This window comes from Pistacia vera, unplaced genomic scaffold (assembly GCF_008641045.1).
Source record: "Pistacia vera cultivar Batoury unplaced genomic scaffold, PisVer_v2 Contig265, whole genome shotgun sequence".
Lineage (NCBI taxonomy): Eukaryota > Viridiplantae > Streptophyta > Magnoliopsida > Sapindales > Anacardiaceae > Pistacia > Pistacia vera.
The window spans coordinates 1,362,547-1,382,329 of record NW_022196074.1 but is presented as its reverse complement, the minus strand read 5'-3'; positions in this window follow the sequence as shown (position 1 = coordinate 1,382,329).

Here is a 19,783-nt window from a genome sequence, read left to right as displayed (position 1 = left end):
ATTCTACTCCGATTCTTCCATAATTCATCCAAACTCTCATCAAACATCAAGTACACAAACACTACTTCTCATGTATAAATTCTAACCATCATTCAACATCCATTCCATCAACAATTCTTCACATATAAGCACATAAATGCATAAAAGAAGTTCTCTACACAATATTACTCCAATCATGACTTGGGTTGGAATTACTTACCTTAGATGTGAGCAATCCAACACTTTAGTTGTCTCCCTTGATCCAACTCTCTTTCTCTTAAATCCTGTGAACACAAATTATAAGAATTCAACACTTTAAAAATTAAACCTCACATCCTAGTGCAAGGATCTTACCTGAGGATGCTTCGGATTGAAATTCCACTAAAAATAAATCAAGATCTATGAATTTCCTTGAAAAATGATTGAAGAAATTTGAGAGAACTTGGGTGGAAAGTGGCGTGAATGGAAGGGGAAGAATGGCTAGGGTTTCATTCTTGAACTCTTAATATAACAAAATATTACTTATTAGTTTCCTATTTTACCCTTGCACTTTCTATGAAATTTCATCTATGTCCCTTACTCAATTACCATAATGCCCTCATTTTTATTAACTTCTCTATGTTATTCTACTTCTTTTCACTCCCCACTTTTTCAACTAATTATGAGTGGAAAAACCATTTTACCCCTACTGAAATTTTAGGGAATTTTCTTTACGCTTGTTCAAGATAACTTTAACAAAATTCTACTAAGGGTATTAGGGCATAAGTAAAGCTATGTATCTCGGTGTAGGCATTACAAATTCTCCCCCCTTACAAGAATTTTGTCCTCGAAATTCAAACGAACAACTCAAGATGGCAGTTCCGCATATCTTGCTCTACCTCCCATGTTGCTTCTTCTACCTTATGATTCCTCCATAGGACTTACGAGTGGAATACTTTTGTTTCGAACCTCTTTAACCTTTCTGTCTAAGATCTGTACCGGTTGCTCCTTATAAACGAGATTCTCTCATAAGTCCACTTCTTCTACTTTTAGTATATGGGAGGGATCACTGACATATCTTCGAAGCATCGAAACATGGAACACATTGTGCACCCTATCCATATTAGGTGGTAGCGCCAACTTATAAGCTACCTTTCCAACTCGTTGCAACACTTCAAAAGGCCCAATGTATCTAGGTGCTAACTTTCCTTTACCGCCAAAACGTATGACCCGCTTATAAGGGGAAACTTTAATAAACACTTTATCACCCACTGCAAATTCCATGTCTTTTTTGTCTTACCTCATCCCAATGCAATGGAGATCTACATCGCCTACCATACAAGGCTTCATAAGGAGCCATCTTAATTGTAGACTGATAACTGTTATTATAGGCAAACTCCACCAACGGTAACATCTCATGCCAAGTCATTCTATAATCCATACAGCATTCTCTCAACATATCCTCAAGTATCTGATTTGTTCTCTCAGTCTGGCCATCTATCTGAGGATGGTATACTATACTAAATGCTAATCTGGTACCCAAGTTTCTCTATAGACTGGTCCAGAAAGCTAAAACAAATCTAGAATCTCTATTTGACACTATGGTCTTGGGCACACCATGGAGTCTGACTATCTCCCTAACATAGATCTGGGCCAACTGATTTGAGGTAATGCTATTCTTTACTGGAAGAAAATGGGATGATTTTGTTAATCTGTCTACTATCACCCATATCGCATTATACCCTTTTTGAACTCTTGGAAGGCCTGTGATAAAATTCATTGACATACTTACCCATTTCCATTTAGGAATGCTGAGTGGCTGAAGCAAACCTGATGGTCTTTGGTGTTCTTTTTTCACCTATTGACAAACCAAACACTTAGTCGCATAATCTCCAATATTTCTCTTCATATCTGGCCACCAATAACTTTTCTTTAAATCTTGATACATCTTGGTTCCTCCAGGATGAATAGTATATGGTGTATCATGAGCCTCCACAAGAATCTTTCTCTTCAACTCAGCATCTTGGGGAATGCATATACAATTCCGAAAACAGAGGACACTATCTAACAGGTGGAATTCTAATATCTTGCCCTCAATCACTTGTTGACTTATTTTCTGACACCACTCATCAACAACATGTTTTTCTTTAATCTCTTCCAGCAAAGTAGGCTGAATGTCTAACCTGGCAAGTCTTCTCGGTATCACCTCTATTTGGTTCATAATCCTTTACCAGCTCAACAATCTCCTCTGCCTCATATTCAACTCTCTTTGGGTGAAGAAGTACTTCAAGCTCTTATGATCCGTATAAATGTTACTCTTTGCTCCATACAAGTAGTGCCTCCATATTTTTAGTGCAAAAACTATAACAGCCAACTCTAAATCATGCGTAGGGTTTCTCATCTGATACACTTTTAACTGTCAAGAAGCATAGGCTATTACTCTACCCAACTGCATCAATATTGCACCAAGTCCATAAAATGAGGCATCTGTATAAATATCATAATCTACACCCTCCTGTGGTAACACTAGAATAAGGGTTGTGGTCAATCTTCTTTTTAACTATTAAAAACTTTCTTCACAGGCATCCGACCATATGAAAGGAGTTCTCTGCTTGATAAGAGCTATAAGCGGCTTAGCCAACTGAGCAAACTCTGCTACAAACTGTCTATAGTAGCAGTAGCCTGCTAGCCCCAAGAAACTTCTAACTTCCTTTATTGTCTTCGACTTTTGCCATTCCAGAATAGCCTTTACCTTATTTGGATCCACTGATATACCCTCCCTTGAAATGGTATAGCCCAGGAAGATAACTTGATCTAGGCAAAACTCACACTTAGAAAATTTGGCAAACAGCTTCTTATCTCGAAATCGCTGTAGCACAAATCTTAGGTGTTCTCCATGCTCCTCTTCTGTCTTAGAATAAACTAGGATATTGAAAGAAAAACATGAAGAGGTGGCGGAAAATGTAGATTGAAAGCATGAAAGGGTTGGATTAATAGGATTAAAAAAAATTTCAAACAAAGCTTGAAAACATTATACCTTCTCCTTTGCTTAAGGTTGATGAAGCCAAGATTCAAAATGATGAATCCTCCACACTTTAACACCACATTGAGAGAGTGAGAGAGTGGCCGAACCCTAAGAGGGAGACATTGTTTTTCTTTTGAGTGAACCAAATGAAAACTTAACCTAAAATGCAACCATTTGCATTTATATATACATGGGCCATTTTGTAATTAGTTGTTTTTCACTTGCATGCCCCAATAAAATCTTATTTTAAAAGGAGCCCAAGTATTTATTAATTTGCCCTTTGAATAATCAATATTATTCAAGGGCCCATGTAAACTAAACTAGTTTACATTAACAACCCAAAAGTTTACCCTTTTGCCCTTTAACTATTAAAATGTTATTTTAGTTCATCTCATTTATCTTAACGCTTTAAGATATAATAATTAAATACAATTAATTATTGGTTGACCATTTTAACCCTTAAAATGTCACAAATAATTTTTTATGTAACTATTACCATAGAAATCCTGTCATTACCCTCGGAAGGTGCTAGCCCTCTTCGGATAATCATTTCTCTCTCTTATCCTTTTCCAACTTCTCAAGGCTATTGGTGTGACCATGTAGGTCAATCGTGGATCAGCCATGAGCTGGTCCTGGATGAATCTGGAAACCTGTCTGGAGGCCCAACAACTATGGTAAACGTCTAGCAATGTGCCATAGTCCGTAAACCACGATAAAGAAATACTTCATCGAACCCATTTAAGATCATATGTACATGCAAGTAAAGTCCCTCCATTATATATCCTGATCGAGTACAGATTCATGGAACGTCAAAATCCTAAACTCGATCTTCTACCGAATCATCAATTAGTATGTTCGAAACTCGTCATCACGAACTTGCTTTCGTATGACTAATAATAGACTCTGGCTAGAGATTCTAATTTTTGACATTTATCGATGTTCATCCAAGAACTCGAATCCAGATGGAGTCAGTGGTACCCCTGATCCTATATTTTCGAGTCAATGGATCCCTTCTTGACCATCGTTCGTTTTCGCATATGAACAACGCATGACCAAATAGGCTTTATCATACAAAACATGACTAGTCTCGTACTTATACACCGAATGAACCATACACATCTGACCACAATGTCTCAAGTCAAAGGACTACATCGTGCACTGATATAACCAAACAATAAATCATTGACTACATGCTTTTCCAAGTGATTTGTCATTATTCCGTCATGTTCGAAAAACAGTTCACCAACCGCTAATCCATACTAATGCCCCAGTGACATGACTATCATCCTCACCCCTACTTATATCAACTCATGATATCCTTCGGAAGCATCCAGTATGCCTACTATGCAATATAGTTGCCCAAATTATATTGCTTCCGGACAATTCATATACATACTTTATTTTAAATGCATGACTGAATAAAGGAAGCAATTTATATATATGAATTTAAGAACTCTTTCTTCTATTATTTATGATATATTGATACAAGACAAAATGCTCTGAAACCAACAACACGAATGGTTTCTAGGGCATACACTAATATACACTTACAAACTCCCACTTGCACTAAAGACATTCGATGTTGTATCACATACCCATCTTCTCAAAATGATGGTTCAATTGCTTCAGTGCCATCGCCTTAGTTAGTGGATCAGCTACATTTTCTACTGAAGGTGTCTTCAGAATTATAATCTCTCCAGCTCCAACGAATTCTCTCCAATGTGATACTTGCGCTGAATGTGTTTGGATTTTTGGTGTGCCCTTTGTTCCTTTGCCTGAGCAATAGCTCCAGTATTGTCACAGAACATGCTTATCGGGTAAGCCATGTTCAAACCATACCAAGTTCAATTATGAACTTTCGCATCCAAACAGCCTCCTTTGCTGCTTCTAAAGCAACAATGTATTCAGCTTTTGCAATGAAGTCTATTATGGTTGTCTGTTTGGAACTTTTCCAACTAACAGCACCTCTATTACATATAAAAATGTACCCTAACATAGACTTTCTATCATCAGTATCTGATAGGAAATCAGAATCTGAGTATCCTTGAATGTTTAACTCTGAACATCCATAACTCAGAACTAGATCTGTAGTTCTTCTCAAGTACTTAAGGATCAATTTTATAACTGACCAATGTTTCTCCCCTGGATTTGACTGATATCTGCTCGTAACACTCACAACATAAGCTATATCAGGTCTTCTACATAAAATTGCATACATTAAGCTGCCTACGGAAAATGCGTAAGGCACATTACGCATCAGTTGCTGCTCTTCATCGGTCTTTGGACCCATCTCCTTGGAAAGATGAAGATCGTGAGTGAAGGGCAAGAGACCTCTCTTAGAGTTCTCAATGCTAAATCTTTTTACCATTTTCTCTGTGTACAATTTCTGGGATAATCCAATTACCCTTTTTGTTCTATCTCTATAGACATGAATGCCAAGGACATAGGTCGCTTCTCCTAAGTCTTTCATCGAGAAGGTTTTGGACAACCAAACTTTAACCTCTGTCATCATGCCTATTTTATTTCCCATTAAAAGTATGTCATCTACATATAATATGAGAAACGTGATGGCATGATCTTTAACCCATTTGTATACACAGGGCTCATCCGGATTCTTGACAAAACTAAATGATTTGATTATGTCGTCAAATCGAATGTTCCAGCTTCTTGAAGCTTTCTTCAATCCATAAATGGATCGATGCAATTTGCATACCTTATGTCTTTCAGCAGAGGATGCAAAACGTATCGGTTGTTCCATATAGATGTTTTCCTTAATAAACCCGTTAAGGAAAGCTGTTTTAACATCCATCTGCCAAATTGCATAATCATGGTATGCTGTGATGACTAGCATTATATGGATGGATTTAATCATAGCTACAGGCGAGAAGGTTTCCTCATAATCCAATCCTTGTTTCTAAGTATAACCTTTCGCCACCAATCGAGCTTTGAAGGTCTCTACCTCCCCATCCTTGCAACTTTTCTCTTGTAGACCCATTTGCAACCTATAGGAACTATTCGCTCTGGTGGATCCACAAGTGACCATACTTGATTGCCATGCATTGATTCTATCTCAGAATCCATCGTTTCCAGCCATTTTCCTGAATCTCTATCCAGTATTGCTTCTTCGTAGCTTCTAGGACCATCACCATGATCATCTACTCCCACTACATAAGATTCAAAATCTTGCTCATGTAGGAACCCATATCTTTCTAGAGGTTTTGATATTCTAGAAGACTTTCGCATTGGAACCATAGTACCTGATACTGAGGTTCGCTGAGTGGACGTTCCAGCTTCAGCAATCTCGATTCTTGGCTCTTCAAACTCTTCCTTAAGTTCAATATTACTTCTAACACCGCCTTCCTCCAAGAACTCGTTCTCGAGGAAGCGCGCATTTCTATTGATCCAAACTCTTTGATCACTTGGGAAGTAATAGTAATATCCTAAACTATCTTTAGGATATCCAATTAACCGACCCTTCTCAGATTTAACATCCAGCTTATCAGATTTAACTAATTTAACATAAGCTGGACAGCCTCAAATCTTCATATAATTCATACTTGGACGTTTTCCATACCATATCTCATACGGTGTTTTTAGATAGTTTTAGACGAGACCCTATTAAGGATGTGCACAGCGGTCTGGAGAGTGTAACCCCATAGACACATTAGCAAGTCTGTAAAACTTACCATCGATCGTACCATATCCAATAGGATACGATTTCTCCTTTCAGACACTCTATTAAGCTGGGGTGTATAGGGAGGAGTCAATTATGAGATGATCCCATTTTCTTTTGAGAACTCCTGAAACTCTGTACTCAAGTATTCACCCATATAATCTGATTGTAGTATTTTAATACCCTTGCCAGTTTGATTTTCTACTTCGTTCTTGAATTCTCTGAATTTTTCAAAGGATTCAGATTTTTATTTCATTAAATACAAATACCCATATCGTGACATATCATCTGTAAAGGTAATGAAGTATTCAAACCCTCTCCTGGCTAAAGTACTAAATCCACACACATCTATATGTATAAGTGTCCTAATAGTTCTTTAGCTCGCTCTCCTTTACTCTTAAAGGGAGACTTGGTCATCTTTCCTTGGAGACATGATTCACAGGTTGGATAGGGTTCAGAACCCAATGAGTTTATGATCCCACTTTCTCCAAGATGTACTAATATTCTCTCTCCTATATGACCTAATCTATGATGCCATAAAATTTTAGAATTTGATTTAGATCGAGTTCTTTTATTAGAAATGGCATTGACTGAAGCATAGTCATTTAGTTCTAAGACATACAAACCATTTGTATTCACTGCTTTACCAACTAAAACATTTCCAAAATGTATTGAACATTCATTTCCATTAAACAGTACATAGTAACATGTTTTACACAAAGCAGAAATAGAAATGATGTTTCTAGTGGCTTTTTCAAAGTACAATACTTTAAATAAATTCAAAACATGCCCTGAAGGTAGTCTTATTGGGAAAGTCCCCATGGCCTTGGCTGCATTTGCCATCCTCAAAATGATCTCGCCTTTTGTCACCTCAGAACTATTCTGAAGTACCTGCAAAGACATACAAACATGAGATGTCGCTGCTGAATCTAATATCCAGGAATGACTATTTAAATTAACACTTAATTCATATTCAATCATAAGACATTGGTTCGTACTTGATTTTCCTTTGCCTTTCGTTAGACTGTTTAGGTATCGAGGACAGTTCCTCTTCTAGTGTCTATCTTCTGCACAGTGGAAACATTTTCCCTTTGCATTGGCCTTTTCTGCCTTCGCCGCTAGCTTCTTGAAGCTCTTATTCTTTGGTCCAACTTTTGGACCTTTCTTTGGTTGCTTTTTGGGCCTTTTATTGACCTTACTGGTGGAGGCGACAAAGACATCCTCATGTCCTTTCCTTTTCACATTCTGCCTGTGAAATTCTTTAAGCTCATTTAGCAATTCAGAGAGGTTTCGCTCAATCTTATTGAGATTGTAGTTAGTTATAAACGGTTTATAACTTGGAGGAAGGGATTGTAGAATAAAATTCACTTTGAGGCGGTCTGGCATGACCATCCCATATCCATCCAGTTGGCCTAATTCATTGATCATCTTAAGAGTATGATCATCTAGAGGTACCCCTTCCCTCAACTTCGTGCTAAAGAGGGATGCACAAAACTCATACTCAACCATTCTTGGATTTTTGCTGTATAACTCTTGTAGAGCTGTGAGGATATCATAAGCATTCGAAACCTTTTCATGCTTAGTTTGAAGTTCTCTATTCATTGAGGCTAGCATGTAATTTCTAGCCCTCCTACTATCCTCTCTCCACTTTTCAAAAGCATCACGCTCAGCTTGTGGAGAATCCGATTCAATATCAAGTGGAAGAGGTGCTTCTAGCACAGAAGCAATCCTTTCAAAATCTAGAACTAAGATTTCTTAGCCATTCCTTAAGGTTGGGTCCGGTTAACATGTTATTATCCATTATCCTTAGGAGAACATTGTTGGCCATTTTTTTGATTATATATCACAAAGATGAAACTACAAAGAAAAATAATTTTATTAGTGTCTTGTAATATTTTAAACCTTTTAATGCATAATCAAATTAGCTCCCCCTATTTTATTCGAGTCCTACACTCCCTTAAATAGGATCCGGAAATTTTCGTTGGATTAAATTTCTTAGTGGGGAATCAATTTCTTATCAAATTCAATTAACCTCACATAATAGAATTCTTGGTTAATTAAGTCTAATAAGTAGGAAACTATTTTCCTTTTATATCACTATATAAGATTTGATTCATATTCCTTGTCCTAGCTTCGGATACCTCACATAATATAATTCTTGGTACACTAGGCTAGTTAAATCCGAACCATTGTGCTTTTTTAGGATGACATTTTCATCATGTCCTCACATAATAGAAATCTTGGTCAAGGTGAAAATATCCATCCAAGAACAAGATCAACTTAATTCTATGATATAATGATCATATCCTTCACATAATAGAAATCTTGGGATATTAAAATTTATATTAAAGAATTTAGTTATCCCACAATGAGAGACTTGGATTTAATAATTTTAATTTGGGGAGATTTAGGTTTAACCTTAGTTAATTAATTTTTAACATGCCATGTTTAAGTAACCATCCATACATATCACATATATGCATAAATTAAAGCATGTGGGTTGACCATGGGGCTTTTTGAAAATACATCCTAAAGGTAAACTATTTACCCTAATCCTATATCTTCGATTGGATTGTCATTCGAATGCTCTTCGGGTTCCCGTCCAGCTGATTCAATTACAAATTGGATCTTAGGCATGCAGGCCTGATTAAAATAAATAAATAAAGTTTAATTATCACAAGCATTTAATAAAAGAATATTACAATCACTTTTGAACATTTTGAAAACTAAATGGAGCCCATGATCAACCCTCTAATCTAATATTCATCCATCACATAAATAAATATTAAACATTCATACCAAATATAATAAACAATTATTTAAAGGCATGAATATAAACAATTTAAAATATATATATTCACTATATATATAAATATATCTCATATATTAATAGATATTATATATATGTATGTGGTAACTTAATCATAACTTTGGAGCATGCAACAATTACACATTTCAAGGGAATTATTACACAAACACTTTTGTCATATTCTACTCAAAAATATAATAATGAATTTATTATTTAATTATGAGCATCATTTCAATACTTTTCATAAAAGTCATGCATGACATAGATAAATGGGTTTTATTACTCTAAGAGTAATCATTCTATGAGACAAGTTACTTTAAATAAAGTAATATTTTTTATGACACAATTATCTTCTCAAAGACAATCATATCATCTTGCATCATCAATTTTTGAAACTATTCAAAAAATCAAATTATTACATTTCAAAAATATAATAATTTATGCCATGCAATGATGCATTAAATGATAATTTAATCAAATTAAATATCATACATTAAAATTACCATCATCATTTATACATAATATCACAATTCATCACATGAATTAATAATCCATAACTTTATGCCAACATCATTTTCCACCACTAAACACTTGCAACATTTGCATACTCTTCATACAAAATACACTTTAATCAAATTAAAGGATAACACATTTAGCATGTGAAAGCATAAACAATTTAATCAAAGTCATGGAAATGACCATGCATAAATCTTTCTTTAAATAAATCATCATGCAACATTTCCCAAAACATTATTCATCAATGCATGAATGAGATGACAAATTCTTATGGCAAAAATAGTCATGGCCAAACATGACAAAGAGGAAGACCATAACATACACATGCATGTAGTTCTCAATACATTTCATTCAATAACCATCATCCAAGCATGCTTTAAAACACATTTTAACACATCCAATCATATTAGATCAAGATGAAAAACATATTTTCACGAAGTAAGAAGATGGCCGAATCACATTCATGCATCAAACATGCTTATTCCAACTAACAACTCATTCAATACAAAGGCATGCTCATTATCAATATTACCATCATTCAAAACACATGAGAATGACATGAAACATAAACATGTACCTTTGATCAAGGTGTGGCCGAGACATGCATGTAAAGAGTTGGGATGGAAAACTCATTTTTGAACCAAAGCACTAACATGCAAACTTAACCATGTATGATGAACATATAAACACATGGAATAACATGTGTTTTGCTCAAAACCAACATGCATGGAGCTTTTAAACTCTGATACCATTTGAAAGAAAAACATGAAGAGGTGGCAGAAAATGTAGATTGAAAACATGAAAGGGTTAGATTAATAGGATTCAAAAAAATTTCAAACAAAGCTTGAAAACATTATACCTTCTCCTTTGCTTAAGGTTGATAAAGCCAAGATTCAAAAGGATGAATCCTCTACACTTTAACACCACCTTGAGAGAGTGAGAGAGTGGCCGAACCCTAAGAGAGAGAGATTGTTTTTCTTTTGAGTGAACCAAATGAAAACTTAACCTAAAATGCAACTATTTGCATTTATATATACATGGGCCATTTTGTAATTAGTTTTTTTTCACTTGCATTATCCAATAAAATCTTATTTTAAAAGGAGCCCAAGTATTTATTAATTTTCCCTTTGAATAATCAATATTATTCAAGGGCCCACGTAAACTAAACTAGTTTACATTAACAACCTATAAGTTTACTCTTTTGCCCTTTAGCTATTAAAAGGTCATTTTAGTTCATCTCATTTATCTTAACGCTTTAAGATATAATAATTATATACAATTAATTATTGGTTGACCATTTTAACCCTTAAAATGTCACAAATAATTTTCTATGTAACTATTACCATAGAAATCCTGTCATTACCCTCGAAAGGTGCTAGCTCTCTTCAGATAATCATTTCTCTCTCTTATCCTTCTCTAACTTCTCAAGGCTATTGGTGTGACCATGTAGGACAACCGTGGATCAGCATGAGCCAGTTCTGGATGAATCTGGAGACCTATCCGGAGGCCCAATGACTATGGTAAACATCTAGCAATGTGCCGTAGTCCGTAAACCACGATAAAGAAATACTTCATCGAACCCATTTAAGATCATATGTACATGCAAGTAAAGTCCCTCCATTATATATCCTAATCGAGTACGGATTCATGGAAGGTCAAAATCCTAAACTCGATGTTCTACCGAATCATTAATCAATATGTCCGAAACTCGTCATCACAAACTTACTTTCATATGACAAATAATAGACTCTGGCCAGAGATTCCAATTTTTGACATTTATCGACATTCGTCTAGGAACTTGAATCTGGATGGAGTCAACGGTACTCCTGGCCCTATATTTCCGAGTCAATGGATCTCTTCTTGACCATCGTTCGTTTTCGCATATGAACAACGCATGACCAAATAGGCTTTGTTATACGAAACATGACTAGTCTCGTACTTATACACCGTATGAACCATACGCATCCGACCACAATGTCTCAGGTCAAAGGACTACATCATGCATTGATATAGCCAAACGATAAATCATGGATTACATGCTTTTCCAAGTGATTTGTCTTTATTCAGTCACGTTCGAAAAACAGTTCGCCAACCGCTAATCCATACTAATGCCCCAGTGACATGACTATCATTGTCATCCGTACTTATATCAACTCATGATATCCTTCGAAAGCATCCAGTATGCCTATTATGCGATATAGTTGCCCAAATTAGATTGCATCCGTAGGAAACCTTTTGAGAATTCATTTACCGATTAAATGAATCATCTGGACAATTCATATACATACTTTATTTTAAATGCATGACTGAATAAAGGAAGCAATTTATATATTTGAATTGAAGAACTCTTTCTTCTATTATTTATGATATATTGATACAAGACAAAATGCTTTGAAACCAACAACACGAATGGTTTCTAGGGCATACACTAATATACACTTACAAAATCCCACTTGACTAAAGCCATTCGATGTTGTATATCATACCCATCTTCTCAAGAAGATGGTCCAATTGCTTCAATGTCATCGCCTTAGTCAGTGGATCAACTACATTTTCTGCTGAAGGTGTCTTCAGAATTATAATCTCTCCAGCTCCAACGAATTCTCTCAAAATGTGATACTTACGCTGAATGTGTTTGGATTTTTGGTGTGCCCTTGGTTCCTTTGCTTGTGCAATAGCTCCAATATTGTCACAGAACATGCTTATCGGGGAAGCCATGTTCGGAACCACACCAAGTTCAATTACAAACTTTCACATCCAAACAGCCTCGTTTGCTGCTTCTAAAGCAGATATGTATTCAGCTTCTGTAGTGGAGTCTTTTGTGGTTGTCTGTTTGGAACTTTCCCAACTAACAGTGCTTCCATTACATATAAAAATGTACCCTGACGTACACTTTCTATCATCAATATCTGATCGGAAATCAGAATTTGAGTATCCTTGAATGTTTAACTCTAAACATCCATAACTCAGAACTAGATCCTTAATTTTTCTCAAGTACTTAAGGATCGATTTTACAATCGACTAATGTTTCTTCCCTCGATTTGATTGATATCTGCTCGTAACACTTACAGCATAAGCTATATCAGGTCTTGTACATAGCATTGCGTACATTAAGCTGCCTATGGCAAACGCGTAAGGCACATTACTCATCTGCTACGGCTCTTTATCAGTCTTTGGACCCATCTCCTTGGAAAGATGAAGACCGTGGGTGAAGGAAAAGAGACCTCTCTTAGAGTTCTCCATGCTAAATCTTTTTAGCATTTTCTCTATGTACAATTTCTGGGATAATCCAATTACCCTTTTCGTTCTATCTTTATAGACACGAATGCCAAGGACATAGGTTGCTTCTCCTAAGTCTTTCATCGAGAAGGTTTTGGACAACCAAACTTTAACCTCTGTCATCATGCCGATGTCATTCCCTATCAAAAGTATGTCATCTACATCTAATATGAGAAACGTGATGGCATGATCTTTAACCCATTTGTATACATAGGGCTCATCCAAATTCTTAACAAAACCAAATGATTTGATTAATAAGTCAAATCGAATGTTCGAGCTTCTTGACACTTACTTCAATCCATAAATGGATCGATTCAATTTGCATACCTTATGCTTTTCAGCAAAGGATACAAAACCTATCGGTTGTTCCATATGGATGTTTTCCTCAATAAACCCATTAACGAAAATTGTTTTGACATCTATCTGCCAAATTTCACAATCGTGGTATGCTGTGATGACTAGCATTATACGGATGGATTTAATCATAGCTATAGGCGAGAAGGTTTCTGTAATCTATATGCATCTGTGGAGATCCATCTTTCTTCTTCACAAACGAAGTTAGTGTACCCCAAGGAGAATGGCTAGGTCGAATAAAACCCTTGTCTAAGAGTTCTTGAAGCTGCTTTTTCAATTCCTAAAGCTCAGCTGGGCCCATCTGGTAAAGGGCTTTAGAAATTGGTGCTATCCCTGGTGCCAGTTCAATACTGAATTCTACTTCTCTTTTCGGAGGTAAACCCGGCAAATCTTCCAAAAATATGTCTAAAAACTCCCGGACTACTGTTACATTCTGAATATCTGGTTGTGGGACATTACTACTGTGCAGTACATGAGCAATATACCCCGAGCACCCTTTTCTTAGCATCTTTCTGGCCTTTACACTGCTAATTAACATACTAAGCTGGTGACCCTCGCCAAAATTAAACTTATCACCATCATCAAGATTAAATCTTGCTTTCTTTTTCTGACAATCAATCTCTAGTCCAAATCTCCCCAGGAAATCCAAGCCCAAAATAACATCAAAATCAGGCATATCAAACACTATCAAATTCACTGGCAACTCCCTTCCATGGATCACTACGGACTCCCCTGGAAGCATCTCTTAAGTTACCACACTAACACCATCTGGTAACTCTATCTTAATGGGACAATCCACTATAATAGGTTTCAAACCTAATCTTTCTAAAATCCTATGTGTAATAAATGAATGTGTGGCTCTAGAATCAATTAATGCATAAAAGGGAACTGGGTGAAATAATAACTGACCGATAACTGCAAATGGGCTAGCTTCAACTTCACTCTGAGCTACTATAAACACTCGAGCATTGGTACCTCTAGGTGTCTGCGATGCGAGTGCAAGAGGGGCTTTGCAATCTCTCATCATATGCCCTAGCTGCCGGCATCTATAGCATACATTTCGGCCCAAATCTTTAAGACACTCCCCAGAATGATTTCTTCCACACTTCTGGCACCGGGGAACTTCAACAGTTCTTGGCCTTTTATTTTGCCAATCTCTCTTGTTCTTCTTGTGTTGAAATCTTTTCTTATTTCTCACCTCTCTATTAGTGGGGCATCAACTCTATCTCTCTATGGAGCAGGAGGTGGAATGTTCTTCTTGGGTTGAAATCTTTTCTTATTTCTCACCTCTCTATTAGTAGGGCATCAGCTCTATCTCTCTGTGGAGCAGGAGGTGGAACACTAGGGGCTACCATTGATGGAATTGCTGGGGTTAGCTTATTCACAAATATTTTCACCCGTACGACTCGTTCCAAAGCTTCACTGTATGTCTAAGGGGGCTAGGCATCGGCCATCACATCTCGGGCTATTTCTGGTTTTAGCCCATGCACAAACTTATCCCTCCTTAGTTCTGTTGTACTCACTTCACCTGGCGGAAACCTTGCCAGGGAATTAAATGTCACCGAATATTCTTTCACTGAGCTAGTTCCTTGTTGCAAACTGATAAACTCTTGAACCTCTTCATGGACTCGATCAACCGTTCTATATTCTGCCTCAAACAATCTTCTAAAATCCCCCCAAGCCATCGAGGCTATATCAAGTATCCTCTATCAATTCCCACCATATATGGGCATCACCCCTAAACAGAAAGCTTGCATACTGAATCTTCTCCCGGTCTGTCATAGGGAAAAGTGTCGTTGTACGCTCCACGGATCTAAACCACTTTTCTGCCACTGTTGGGTTCGTCGTACCCCTGAATTCTGATGGCTGATGTTGACTAGGCAACGCATATATCTGTTCAATACGATTTTGCACTATAGGGGGTACCGACCTCTCTTTCTCCTTTCTGGGGGTCGGTACAATAACTGGGGTCTCAACTCTCTCCGGTATAGAGCCTCCCTGATTCTCTACCAAGACTTGCTGTATAATATTACGGATCCTCACTTCATTGAGGATAGGGGAAGTAGATTCTAAAGGGTTGGAAGGTTCACCCGTACTCATTGCCTTCTTACTGCCTACTCGAGTTCCACGTCTCACTTAGGGCTGTGCAAAACCGGGTACCCGCTCTGAATTTGGCCAAAAACTGGGTACCCGAAAATTCGGGTACCTCTAAAAATATACCCGCTAACCGAACCGGTTTTAAACTACCCGGTTTTGCGGGTACCTGAAAATTCGGGTAAAAAACCGGGTATCCGATTTTGGTACCCGAATTTTTTATATTATTTGGTTACAAAATTTTTAAAAAGATTTCAAATATTAATTAACCAAAAAGAAAAAGGTTTTAACATGTAAGAATAGATTGAAATTTTAACAATTTAATTAAGCTCCAAAAGAGCTAATGAGAGAATCTCAAAAAGCCGTAAATTAATTTATTTAAAATCCTGCAAGCCTTCTTAAAATAAACCAAATAATTCAATGGTTGTTTAATGTTTAGACTTTTAAATAGCTTTTCTTACTAATAAATAAACTCTTAGATAAGTTGTTTCATTGTCAACAACTCAACTGGATATTTCGGCTTCAAATATGTAATTAATTTATGAAGAAATACATATTTACATGGGGTTTATGAATTATGATTGATGTCAAAATCTGTGACTTGCCCCACAACTTAGTATCATAGTTAAATATATTCCAAAGGATATAGAAATGTACACTAGTATCAATATGTAATTAATTTATGAGAAAATACCACATCTAATCATATATATTCCAAAGGATATAAAATGTAAAACTTAAATCTTATTCATGTAGTATCATTAGTTGCCAGAACATCAACTTTTAATTTAATGCCTTCAACACTTAAGATTTAATATACACCAAATCAAATGTTACTCTATTCCTTCATCTCAATCTCCAATTTCAGATCTCTCCATTTTCAAAGTATTATTTATGCTCAAACAATCTCAGACTCCAAGATCAGATCTTTCCATATAATTTAAACCCAACCAACACTCCTGAAGTTATTTCATCTCTAGAAACTGAAATGAAGTTCACCCAGTACCACAATTAAATCCATTACGAGAAAATAATATCATTTTAGTTTCTTGGTCTGCAGAATGAAATTAGCACAAAACAGATATTGATTCCAAAATATGATAAAGCCAAACCAATTCACCGAATGAGCAAGAAATAACCATAAGAGATTTAATATAATTAAGAATGAAAAATGTCTTTAACACCAGCAAACAGCAAACTTATACAGCAGTACCGTAGAGCTGGCCAAGAGAAATTGCTAGTTGAAGTATGTAGTTTATGACTTTCCTTTAGCCAGTGTAATCCTGCAGAAAATCAGTTACCATTAGGACCATCATTCGTATGGAGTTTCAGAAATAAAATCTGATTTTGTAAGTGAAGTGAAGTCTTACCCTGCTAGAAGACAGAAAGGCCCCTAGAACTGCAGTTAGTCCTTTAACAGCAACAACTCCTGAATCTCTTGCCGCATTTCTTGAATCACCTTTGCTGTATTCTTTCCCTAGCACTTTCATATGAGTATCATCCACTAAAGGACTTAGGTTCAAGAGCAATCTTAACTGATTTTAGTCAATTTTGATAGATGAAAAGAAAAAAATGACTTACAAACTTCAGCCATCCTCACTACCACCCATAAATTAGCATCATGACCATCAAAATTAACACTGCAATTCAAAGTTTACTCATCATTATAAGCACAACCAACAAACTTTACTCATCAATATGGCAATTCAATTAAAGTAAAGGGTTAATTCATAATTTGAAAAAGGATTTGCATATTCTACCTTTTAGGGCTGCACCAATACAAAATTCATAGAGATGATCTGAATCATCAATCATGTAGATGACCATGACTAGCGATACTCTCCAATGCCATAGACGAAAATTCTACATAAAGATTGGAAATAACATTATTAAGTAATGGTACAAAATGGAGTCAATAAGTAAGATATAAGTTATAATTAAATAGTAAATATATGAAACTAAGCAAAAGTTTTACCTAACTCAATTTCCAATAATTCCTCCAAGCTCTCCTTAACAAGAAATGGTACACGCGTAGCCCGAATCCAATCCTACACACAAATAAGAGCCTCCGCTGTCTTAGGAGTAAGAGAGCTACGAAATGGATCTAGACACGACCCCCTGTACTAAAAGATGACTCAGATGCAACAGTGAAACAGGCATAGCCAAACATCGCGTGCCTCAAGAGAGAATTTGATATCTTGCTGAATTTATCTTCCACAACTCAAGATATCAAAGTTGTCATTCTCATCTTCAAGGCTTTCTCGTAAATATTTATCCAACTCAGATTTCGGCTCCAAAGCACGTCGTCTAGCCCTTTGTTGATTAAACATAACCTTCATAAAGACTTTTGGATCAACATTTGCATCAGCACATCACCCTCCTGCAACTTAAGATTGCTCACTTGACTGCGCACTAGGACAAGCCTTACGCAAACTGTATTCCTCAAATAAAGAACACAAGTGTCATTCACTTTTTTTTTCAACCTCTCAGCATCAACTTATCATACGCACTATCAATAGCCCAATATGCGTATTCTAACTTATGCCTAGGATCCAATACCACTGCAATGAATATCATTAGTTGATATTATCAAGACTTGCCCAATATTTATCATGTTTTGCTTTCATCTTAGCTGCCATTGAACGTAAGCCAGGATCACTACTGTTACACCATGTCTTAATCTTCAATGCAATGCTATATATCGCTTCCATGTATCCATTAGAGGTAACATAAAGAGAGCCAGACACTTGTAGAGTAGTATCATAAAAAACCTTTAGAAAAGGCACAAATGTCGAGCTAATCCCATCAGTAATTGTAGGCAAACCCCTTGACCTTTCCCCGATAGTAAGCTCATCTTTAAACTTAGGGTCTTGGATTTCCAATAACTCAATGCTCTCTGAAATTTTAAAGCCACTTCCAACATCAAATAAGTGGAGTTCCCTTGTTTCTACATCAAGAACTAGAAGACTTTTGTTTCCAATTTTTCTTGCTCCACACACTCCTTAAACCTTTGTAATCTTGCTGGAGAAGATCTCACATACCTCACTAAGAACGAATCCTAAATATTGAGTCATCCAGCTCTTTAACCCCTCTTTATAGTTGGACTCAATAAATGCATACATCTCATATGAAGAAACTTACCATTCAAGACACTTCCATTCCAACGTTCTAACCGTGCTTAAGATAAGTTATTCCAACATCGTTAAAACTTGCTTATCAATAGTCACAGTGACCACCTTTGAGATACCCCATTCAATCAAACATTTCTCATTGACTTGCCAATAGTTAAACCTTTAGACTGCTAATTGGACAAAAGTTTAAAATCCTTTTGTTCAGTTTCCAATCATCATCAATAAAGTGAGCAGTGAGACACATGTAATTGAGGTTTTGGCAAAGTCCACGTGTCAGTGGTGAGACAAACACTATGAGAATACTTACTAAAATAATTCTTCAACTTTTTGTTCTCATCATAATAAATTTTCAAACAATCCCTAGTTACAGTAGTACGACTAGCATTTGAACCTAGGTTGTGCAACTCTCATCAATCGACGAAACCCCTCTATCCCACTATCCTAAAGGCAACTCATCAGTAATTATCATTTTAGCTACAGCATCCCTAATCAAATCTTGATCAAATTTCCAAGTCGACAGTGAAGTGGAGGCAACAGTAGCTGCAACACCACTTGAGGGCTCAACCGACTGCTGTTGAAAGATTAAGGTTCTTTGTTTCTTGTACACTACATTGAAAGGGTATTTTTTACACCTACTTGTGGTTACGTAGAGAAGTAGTACCACTTTTGGTTGGACAAGCAAGAGTAGACCCACAATAATTACATGTAGCTGTCTGATTATCCTTATCCTCACAAAGGTTTTTTGTAAAATGGTCCCAAAGTTCTGAAACATTTTTCCTAATAGTAGAACTCACCCGTTTGGAGCTGTAGTTGGTCGTGGAGGCATAGAAGTCATATGAGAAGATTGCTCTGGCCTTCTGTCATCGGGATCGACATATTGGCTTTGCTACCCATCAGCCCAACCCCACAAGTAGTACTAGTATTTTCACCGGTGGAGGACATCT